A 10,959-nucleotide genomic window follows, 5' to 3' on the forward strand; every position below is an offset into this window, starting at 1 on the left:
TATCTCAAACAAACCTTGAAAGAACTCGTCTTTGACAATCCGAGTGAAGAACAATCGACGAACGCAACAAATATTAAATCTTTGATAATTTTGATTTTTGGTTGTACAAAGCAAAGCTTTGAAAATCTTGAGAAAAAACTCAAATAACTATATTCAATCTTCAATAATTGTGTTTCTAGTGTTTACAATGTGTTTATATAAAAAAAAATACAAGAAAACTTGCAAGTTAGGTTTCCAACTTCAAATCTGCATTGTGGCATTCTGGGGTGAGGAATTGTAGCCCCTAGGGCAGGAGTTTTGGACCACCCTAGTGCGATGATCTCGGTACGGGACACTGAATCGTGCTGGGGCATGAATTTTTGACCGCCCTAACGCGGATCTCTCGAGTCCGAGATTTTCTTCTTCTGCATTTATGACTTGAACAACGTTTATATGGCTTCCAAACTCACTTCCATGCATCACGAATCCTTCGAGGTTTGGAACTTTGCTTGCAAGCATTTCTTGATTGCTTATCATGAGTCCATGAAGTGCTTGCATCTTTGAGTCTCTTCATTCGTCCTCTCGTGATTGGTCATTCCGGCAACTCTAAAGGGTCCTACGCCTTCCTTGGAGCTTGATTATCCATGATCACATCACCAAAGAAGGATGACAAAAGATCAGCTGAGAAGGGCAAGAAGTCATTTGACAAAAGTAGATTCAAATATGAGAAGAAGTCCTTCAAGAATAAGCATAAGGTTTTGATGGCCGCGGAAAGCAAGTCAAAGTGAGCTGATTCTGATATTGAATCATCTGAGTCAGAAAGCTCAAGTAGTTCGACTAATGGTGAGGAAGTGAAGTGCTTGATGGTCAATGGTGTTGAGCTAGAATCTACATGTGAACAGGTATTCAATTTTAGCTCAACTGATTTCACAAGAGATGATCTTGTCATTGCACTTCATGATATGGTAAATGAGTACCAAAGACTGAGGAAGTTAAAGCTAAGTAAATTGATCTACTAGAAACAAAACTGAACCTGACTGGGAATCGTCTATTGAAATGTTGAGTCTAAAAGCAGAGATTGTCAAGCTTAAAACTAAGAGTGACATGTCACAAGATGAAAATCATATGACAATATGAAGCTAACTAAACTAGTTCTATCTTGGAACAAGGCTTCAGTTTCCTTAACTAAAATGAAAGAGTTACAAAAATCATTTGAAGACAAAACTGGTATTGATTTTAACAACAATGAAAGCATTTCTAAGTCTAGCACTCAACCGAAGCTAAACATGCGCAAATGGAATTGCATTCATTTTGTGAGATCTAGTTCGGTATGTGAACATAATGAACTCATCCCTCAAGCTGCAAAGCTTGTTGAAGATTTGATTAAGGTAGAAATTTTGGTGTTGGTTTCAGAGTTACAATGCTAAGAAAAAATTGGAAGCCTAAGCAACCCAATTTAGCTAGGCATAACTCGATGAAAGGCATGCCTAACTGATACTTTAACAGCAAGCCTGTTCAGAAAAATATACAGGCAGATCAATGAAGTTGGAAAGGCCAAAAAACAAAGACATTTTGTATCTAATGTACACAAAACACATCGCACAAATGCATATGAACAACCTCTTTGGAACACATCAAGTGATCGGTTAGACTGGTCCAAGTTGGGTTCCAAAAGAACTAATCTCGTGAAAACCAAAGTAGTTATGAGTATCAAGTTATTATTCTTTTGTGAACATGGCACATGAGCTAATCAAGAAGTAAGTTCGGTACTTTGATAGTGGATGTTCCAGGCACATGATTGGTGAAGCTAATTGCTATCTAAAATTATTCAATTTACTAGACCTAAGATTATTTTTGGAGATGATTCTCATGGTAGAACTATGGTAAAGGTAAGCTTATCTGTGGTTACTTTATTATTGAAGATATACTACTTGTTGAAAATCTTAAATACAATTTGATTAGCATAAGCCAACTGCGTGATCATGGCTATTAAGCTGAGTTCCATAAACATATTTGTACTGTCAAATATATTTCTAGATGCATTATAATGAAAGGTGACAGATGTGGAAATGAATAAAAATCAGTTGGACTACTCAACCTATTGAATTAGTGTGCTTCATTGCTTTTAACTTACAAAAGATCTAGTAGTGGCACAAGAGGTTAAATCATTTAAATTTCAAAGCCATTGAAATTCTGAACAAAAATGATTTGGTCACGAGTTTGTCAAAAATTGACTTTTCCAATGACAAAATTTGTTCAGCTCTTTAGTCTGAGGAAGCAAGTTAGGTTATCGTTTAAGAAAAAATTGTGTAACTCATCAACCCGAAGCTTAGAACTATTGCATAAGGACTTGTTTGGTCCTATCCCAGTCATGAACTTGGGGAAAATGAAATATACTTTAATTATTGTTGATGATTTATCAAGGTTTACTGGGGTAAATTTTTTAAAATCAAAAGGCCAAACTGTTGCTCAACTGATCAAAATTTTCGAACGAGTTTTAAATAAAAAATCAAAATGGATTGACAAAATCAGATCTGATAGTTGAACTATATTTGTCAACCAAAGTTTTTATACCTTTTTAGAAATCCATGGAATCAGGCATGAGTTCTCTGCGGCTAGAACACCTCAGCAAAACGGAGTCGCTGAGAGGAAGAATAGACTCTTAAATAGGCTTCTAGAACAATTCTTGTTAATTATGGTATTTTTCAAAAGTTTTGGACCAAGGCAGTGAAAACTGGTTACTATACTCTGAATATATCAACTATCAATAAGAAACATGGCAAGCCACATATGAGATCTGACATGAAAATCAATCGGTGGTATCCTATTTAAAAAATATTTGGTTGCAAATATTTTATCCACAATAATGGTAAAAATCATCTGACTGCTTTTGATGCTAAGTCCAATGATGGTATATTTCTTGGTTATTTTTCTGTTAGCAAAGTTTATCGAGTATTTAACAAAAGAAATTTAAATGTTGAAGAATTTGTGCACATTGTTTTTGATGAAACAATGTCAATTGACCAGTCAACTGATCCAACTGAACTGACCAATCGATTTGAAGAAATCAATATGGAGGATGAAAATGAAATTGAGGTCCATATTAACAAAAGAACACTTCAATCTCCAGAGCTTGAGCTATTTGATCAATCAGTTGAACAAGATGATGTTTCAGTTGACTAGTTCGCTGATACACAAAGAATAGTTGAAAACAAAATTGATGACAACCAACTGAAGTCTACTTAATCGATGCCAACAAAATTGAGCACAACCAAACTGAGTTAGTTCCACAGAATAAAATTGATGAACCCAATTATATATGGAACAAGAATCATCCACATCTCTTAGTAATAGGTAACACATCTGCTATGGGGACAACTAGAGGACATATGCTCAATCTATTTTTACACCCGGCATTCATTTATAACATTGAACCTAAAATATTGATGAAGCTTTAACTAATAGTAGTTGGATTGAAGCTATGCAAAAAAAACTAACTCAGTTTACTAGAAATTCTATCTCGAACTTAGTTCCAACACTTTCTCATCAATCATTTATAGGTACAAGATGAGTATACATGAAAAAAAATAAAGTTTTGAGTATAGCACGCAGTGCTCACTGGTTAAACCTAAAATCTCTGAGAAATTCCAGAATCAACGAGCATTGTTCTAGCAGCCTTTTTAAGGGTGATATTCCTTCTCTTAGCAAATCAATTTTGTTGAGGTGTTCTAGCTGCTGAGAACTCAAGCCTGATCCATGATTTTCTAAAAAGGTAGACAAAATTTGGTTGACAAATTCAGTTCTTCAATCAAATCTGATTTGGCTAATCTCTTTTGATTTTTCATTTAAAAATCTTTTGATAATTTTGATTAGTTGAACAGTAATTTGATCTTTTGATTTTAAGAAAATTACACAAGTAAATTTTTTGAGATCGATATAGAGTTTAGAGGGGGGTGAATAAACTTGTTCCTTTCTTTGACGTTTTTGTAAAGGTGCGAGAATCATGTTAGAGATTATAGATTATCTTGTTCGAATATATTTCCAGCAGATCACAATAACTTGTGCGAAAACGATCTGATGGTTTGAGTTGAAAACAATAAAACAGTAGGAAGTAGACAGTAGTTGTTTCTGGAAGTTCGAAGATGAACTCTTCTACGTCTCCCCTTCTTCTGTTTCCAGAAGGTATCACTAAAAGACTTTGGTTTTTACAGTACAACTCTTGTACACACCCATTTCAATAGGACTTACCCTTCGCCTACTGAAACTCTTAGTTTCACAACACAAAATAATAAACACAACAAGGTTCTGGAAAAGACTCTTTTCCAGATTACAAACTTTTCTCAATAAGATATAATGAAGTGAATCGCTAGTGAAGAGACAACGAAACAGCAGCACAAGATGATCTCAGAAGATCAGATATTTGTTATAAAGAGTGTGCTGTTTTTCTGTATATTTAAGCTTGAAGATAAAGAGTAGTTCTTGATTACTCAAAACAATGTTGGATAGATAATGTAAATCTTGATAATGATGATCGTTGATATCTATATTAGATTGATCCTTTTATATATAGAAACCTTGAATCCAACATCTATAAACAAAACGGCTTCTTTGAATCTGAGTGAATCAGATTTATCACCGAAAAAGGGTTCTTCAGAAAGCTTCGGAATAATCAGTCTTTATTTTATACCAAAACTTGTAAGGCGTGTTAAATGACTTCGTACAACATTAAATGGTGTAATTAATATTAGTAATAGGTAAAGTAACAGTAACATTTTAAGACTTGTAACGATCAAATGAAAGACGTTAAGTTCTGCTTCTGCTTAAGCTATGTTCTGTTTCTGCTTTTACAAGCCGTTCAGTACTCGATAAGTACTGCTACTATTTTAGAGATACGAGTGCTTCTGCTATTTGTGTTGTCTTCTGTTTTTACTTATCACGGCCTACTGGTTTTGACACTTATCACCACAATTAAATTAAGTCTAACAATTTCCCCCTTTATGGTGATGCCAAAACCTGGATGTTAGTAAAGATAAAGATCAACAATTATAGCGAAAAACAGATAGGGTATATAATAAGATAATTGGTAAGCAATTTAAACAAAAGAGTTTAATCGTCAGTGCCAATATCTCTTAAAACAGTTTCCTCATTCTGAGGATCTTCATTTCTGAAAGATGACTCGTCATGATGTCTGCCATCTCCAGTTCTTCCTTCTGAAGATCTGCCATCTCCAGTTCTGTCTTATGATTCCCCCTTTGTGGCATCACTAGTCAGAATTCAAGAGAGCAAGTCATCCACCCGGCCAGTAAGAGTATGAATTTCATTATTCAGCATCTCCAGATATTGTGCTTGATTGGAAACTCGTTCATTAAGAGTATGAAGAGGTTGAGATTGGGACTCAATCTTGGCATCAATAAGTTCGATCTTCGAATCTATAGCTGTAACGTTGTTGGAGACTGAGAGAATAGATGAATCAAGATCAGAGACAGTTTTAGTTATCTCAGCTTGACCGAGCAAGATGTTGCTTTGACTTGTAAAAACAGATTGCCTGAAGATACTGGTTTCAACATTCATCTTGGCAAAAAATTTTGCCGTGCGAGTTATTTCTTTAGAGATGCGGTCACGGAAAAATTTGGTAGCACTTAATTCACCAGCATGTTCACGGGACAACTGTTTTACTATCTCCGAGAGATTGTTAAGATTTCTTTTCAGAACATATATCTCAAATTCAAGGTCAAACTCTTCTTCTGGGGAGGGAGATCTTTCTTGAAGACACTGCTAGATTTCTGCAATATGAGCAATGTGAGCAGCTGAACCAAAAGGAGGGACAATCAGTGCAGTAGAAGGGACATCTTCTGGTTGAGCAGTAGATAGAGCTGTTGTTTGTGCTGCAGAAGTGCCTTCAGGAGCAGTAGATTGTGCAAGTGCTGCACTGTCTTCTAGTTTGGCTGTTTCGGTGGTTTCCATGGGCTCAACAGTTGGATTTGATTCAGATGGAACAATCAACAGAGCTTCCATTTCTGCTTGATGTTCAGCAGAAAATTTATCCAAATCCGGCTGTGAAGATGAAGGAGCAGCATCTGATTTTTGCATGGTTTGTACTGCTGGTTGAGCTTCTGTATTTCCTTCTGGAAGTATCACGTCAGCAACCTGATATTCTTCTAGTGCAGTAGCAGCATGAACAATCGATTGAATTACTTCATCAACAGACGCCAAGTCATGAACAGAAATAAGTGATGAATATTTAGTAGGCAATGTCGGAGATACAAGTGTGAGGCCCGGGGCCGAAGAGGGCGGGGGGTGATCGCCGGTGCCATCAGTTGCACGGACAATGAGCGGCTCCTGGCAGGCTTCTAGGTGGAGGGAACATGAATGAACCGACCCACACGGGAATGAGAGGGATTTCGAGACTGTTCAATGTAATGGACTGTACATTTGAAGATGGCTTAAAAGATTTGATTTGTACTACTCATATAATGAAGGTGCATCTTCTTTTCGGTAGCTCATCACATAAGAATTTCAAAGTTAAACGTGCTTGACTTGGGGCAATTTTGGGATGGGTGACCTCCTGGGAAGTTTCCCAGGGTGCATGTGAGTGAGGACATAAGAACGCTGGAAAGACTCGTCTTGGTATAGTGAGGACAGACGTCGAATTTGGGGCGTCACAATAGGAGTACTAAAGACTTTAGCTTCAGAAGGAGCTGTAGTCTTTTCCTCAACTGGCTTTAACTTGAGAATGTCTGGGACAAGACCTACTTTGTACTGCGGAGGCTGTGCAAAAGCGTGTTCCTGAGCAAGAAGTTTCTCATTTAGCAATCTCAATCAATCAGACAAAAGTTGAATCAAATTTTGATCTTGAGCAGCAGTGGATTCGTGGAGTCAAAATTTGACTTAAGAGTCTTCAAAACCGAATTCATCTTTTGAAGCTTGAGCTGATAAAGAATGAAGCTTCTTCTGTTAATAGCTTCAATCACATTTTTGGTCTTAGTAGAAGCAAAGACTTGCTTATTATTTTTCACCATTTTTGAATAAGAACATGGAGTTTTTAAATATGTGATGGGGTGGAAAACTCTAACCTTGAGCCAATCATCAAAGAAAATTATATCTTCAATGGCAGATTTTTCGATTTCATTCAGGTGAAGATCAAAGGCGGTTTTAGCAGATGACTTGGCACCAAGATCTGTTGGTTCTTCAATGAGTTATCATTTGCCTTTGTCTGATGAGGAGGCACGTTGCACGGGTCTAAAAGCAGAAAACCCTGTGAAAGGTTCTCTAATGACAACTCCAGATGAGGGTCTGAGGGTCTGAAAAGAGGTGGAAGTAGTTGCAGTAGGGATGGCTGTGGGTTTTGAGGAGGGGATAGAGGCTGGTTTGGATGAGGTGACTGTTGGAAAAACTTGTCTCAATGGAACATTATCAAGATCAGCAATGGTTGTTGTCTTCTTAATACAGATTGTGGTTCTGTGTTTCTTTTTGGTCGGAATGGACCGGAGTGAGGCTTTGGTGGGGGCAGCAGATTTTTCATATATGGTTTTATCTGAATCAGTCAAGGCAACAATTCTTTTCCTCTTGACTTTCTTCTGAGGTTCTTGAGCCTCAGTTTGAGCATCACCAATCTCCTTCTTGAGGGCAACAAATTCTGCCATAGCTAGTTTTGGCCTTAAAGCGAGTATGTTGTCAGCATCGGCCATGGTGACATATGAACCATCCTGTTCTGATGTAAGTGGAAAACCAGCATCCTTCAACATCTTGCTGAATTTGGTCGTCCTTCTTAGGTTTCAGGCATTCAGCAATAAAATGTCCGATTTTTCCACAGTTGAAGCATGCCATATCACAAGATGGTGATTCCTTTTTGAAATTTCGGTTTGGGTTTTGGTATGCTCGATGATTCTTCTTCATGAATCTTGAAAATTTCTTCACGAAGAGGGACATTGCATCATTGTTGATTTGTTCAGCAGTCTTGTCAGATGTGCTTTCAATAACAGCAGTAGGTGATACATTTGGAACAACTGTAGCAGTAGCAGTAGCTGCAAGAGCCTTGGTAGGTGGATTCAACAAGGGCTCTTCTCCACTTCTTACTTCCAACTCAAACTCATAAGCTTTCAAGTCTGCAAATAAGTCATGTAGCTCTAACTTATTCAGATCTTTTGAGACTCTCATAGCCATTGTCTTTACGTCCCATTCTTGGGTAAAGCTCTCATCATTTTGAGTGCCACTTCTCTATTGCCAAGTTCCTTTCCCAAGGCTTCCAATTTATTTACCAAGCTGCTGAACCGCTCATCAAATTCTCTTAGAGTTTCTCCAGTTTTCATCTTGAGATTTTCAAACTTTTGCATTGCCACAAACGGCTTATTTTCCTTTGTCTGTTCATTTCTTCCACAGATTTGGATGAGTTTTTCCCAAATCTATTTTGTTGTAGGACACATTTTGATTTTGCTGAAGGTATTCTTATCAAGTGTTTTGTAGAGAATATCCTTCGTAACATTGTCTAGATTTTCTTTCTTCTTGTCCTCTCTTGTCCATTTACTTCTTTGCTTTTCAAGCATTTGTGGTGTACCTTCACTAATAGCAATAGCTGTATTAGGCTTTAAAATTTTCAAGGGACCATTTGTGATGACAAACCACATATCATCATCTTGGGCTGCAAGATGGGCTTGTATCCTGATCCTCCAATCATCGAAATCCTCCTTTGAGAACATAAGGACTTTGCTGAAATGTGTCACTTCTGTTGTAGATTTTCAGAACAAGAATAACCCGCTCTGATACCACTTGTTGGGGATCGATATAGAGTTTAGAGGGGGTGAATAAACTCGTTCCTTTCTTTGAAATTTTTGCAAATGTGCTAGAATCCTGTTAATAAGCTTATTTTGTTCGAATATATTTCCAGCAGATCACAATAACTTGTGCGGAAACGATCTGATGGTTTGAGGTGAAAACAATAAAATAGTAGGCAGTAGACAGTAGTTGTTTCTGGAAGTTCGAAGATGAATTCTTTTATGTCTCCCCTTCTTTGTTTCCAGAAGTTATCACTAAAAGACTTTGGGTTTTACAGTACAACTTTTGTACACACCCACTTCAGTAGGACTTACCCTTCGCCTACTGAAACTCTTAGTTTCACAACACAAAATAATGAACACAACAAGGTTCTGGAAAAGACTCTTTTCCAGATTACAAACTCTTCTCAATAAGATATAATGAAGTGAATAGCTTGTGAAGAGACAACGAAACAGCAGCACAAGATGATCTCAGAAGATCAGATATCTGCTATAAAGAGTGTGCTGTTTTCTGTATATTTGAGCTTGAAGATAAATAGTAGTTCTTGATTGCTCAAAACAATGTTGGATAGATAATGTATATCTTGATAATGATGATCGTTGATATCTATATTGGATTGATCCTTTTATATATAGAAACCTTGAATCCAACGTCTATAAACAAAACAGCTTCTTTGACTTTGAGTGAATCAGCTTTATCACCGAAAAAGGGTCTTGCAGAAAGCTTCAGAATAATCAGCCTTTGTTTTATACCAAAACTAGTAAGGTGTGTTAAATGACTTCGTACAGCATTAAATGGTGTAAATAATACTAGTACTAGGTAAAGTAACGATAACATTTTAAGACTTGTAACAATCAAACGAAAGACGTTAAGTTCTGCTTCTGCTTAAGCTATGTTCTACTTCTGCTTTTACAAGCCGTTCAGTACTCGATAAGTACTGCTACTGTTTTAGCGGTACGAGTGCTTCTGCTATTTATGTTGTCTTCTGTTTTTACTTATCACGGCCTACTGGTTTTGACTCTCATCACCACAATTAAATTAAGTCTAACATAAATCTTGAGAAATCATCAACAATAACCAGAGTTTATTTTATTCTCCCTGAGCTCATGACTAGGATATGACTAAACAAGTCCATGTGCAATATTTCTAAGTTTGAGGTTGATGAGTTACACCGTTTGTTTTTAGAAAATCGCATAACTTGCTTTCCAAACTGACAAATTGAACAGACTTTGTCTTTGGAAAATTGAATTTTGGGCAGACCACTGACCAAATCAATCTTGCTCAGATTCGCAATGGCTCTGAAATTTAAATGATTTAACCTTTGTGTCACAACCAATTCTTTGGTAAGTTAGAAGCAATGAAGCACACTGGTTCACTCAGTTGAGTAGTCCAACTTTTTTTATATATTACCACATCTGTCACCTGTCATTATAATGCATCTAGAAGTATCTTTGAAAGTATATACATGCTTATTAAACTCAACTGAATAGTCATGATCATACATCTGACTATTTCTAATTAAATTATATTTAAGATTTTCAACAAGTCATATTTTTTCAAAGATAATGTTACCATGAGCTTAAACTTAACCACAATTCTAATTTGAGAAGCATCTCCAAATGTGGTCTTAGGTCCAGTAAGTCAGTTTAGATAGCAGTTTAGCTTCATCAATCATGTGCCTTGAACATCCACTAACCAAGTACCAGACTGACTTCTTGGTTAGTTCAGTTCATGTGCCCTGAAATCACAAATGAAGAATAACTCTTGGTACTCGTACCTACTTGGGTCCATATTAGATTAGTCCTTTTGGAACCCAAACTTGGAGAAGTTTAACTGACCGACTACTTGCTATATTCCAAATAGGTTGTGCATATGAATGTGTATAGTGTGTTCTATGTGCAGTAGAAACCATATGTCGTTTATCATTTCCAACTTCATTGGTCAATCTATATCTTTACTGAATAGGCTTGCTGTTAAAGTGTCGGTTAGACTTATCTTTCATCAACTTATGCCTAGCTAAACTGGTTTGGTTAGGCTTCCAGTTTGGCTTAGTATTGGAACTCTAAGACATGTAACCAACACCAAACTTTCTGCCTTTACTCATATTTTCAATAGCCTTTCCGACTTGAGAAATGTGTTCTTGATGTTCATATACCAGACTGGATTTAACAAAATAAACGTATTTTTCTTTACACACATCTATTTTCC

The sequence above is a fragment of the Primulina tabacum genome, chromosome 9, assembly GCF_025594145.1.
Source record: "Primulina tabacum isolate GXHZ01 chromosome 9, ASM2559414v2, whole genome shotgun sequence".
Taxonomy (NCBI): domain Eukaryota; kingdom Viridiplantae; phylum Streptophyta; class Magnoliopsida; order Lamiales; family Gesneriaceae; genus Primulina; species Primulina tabacum.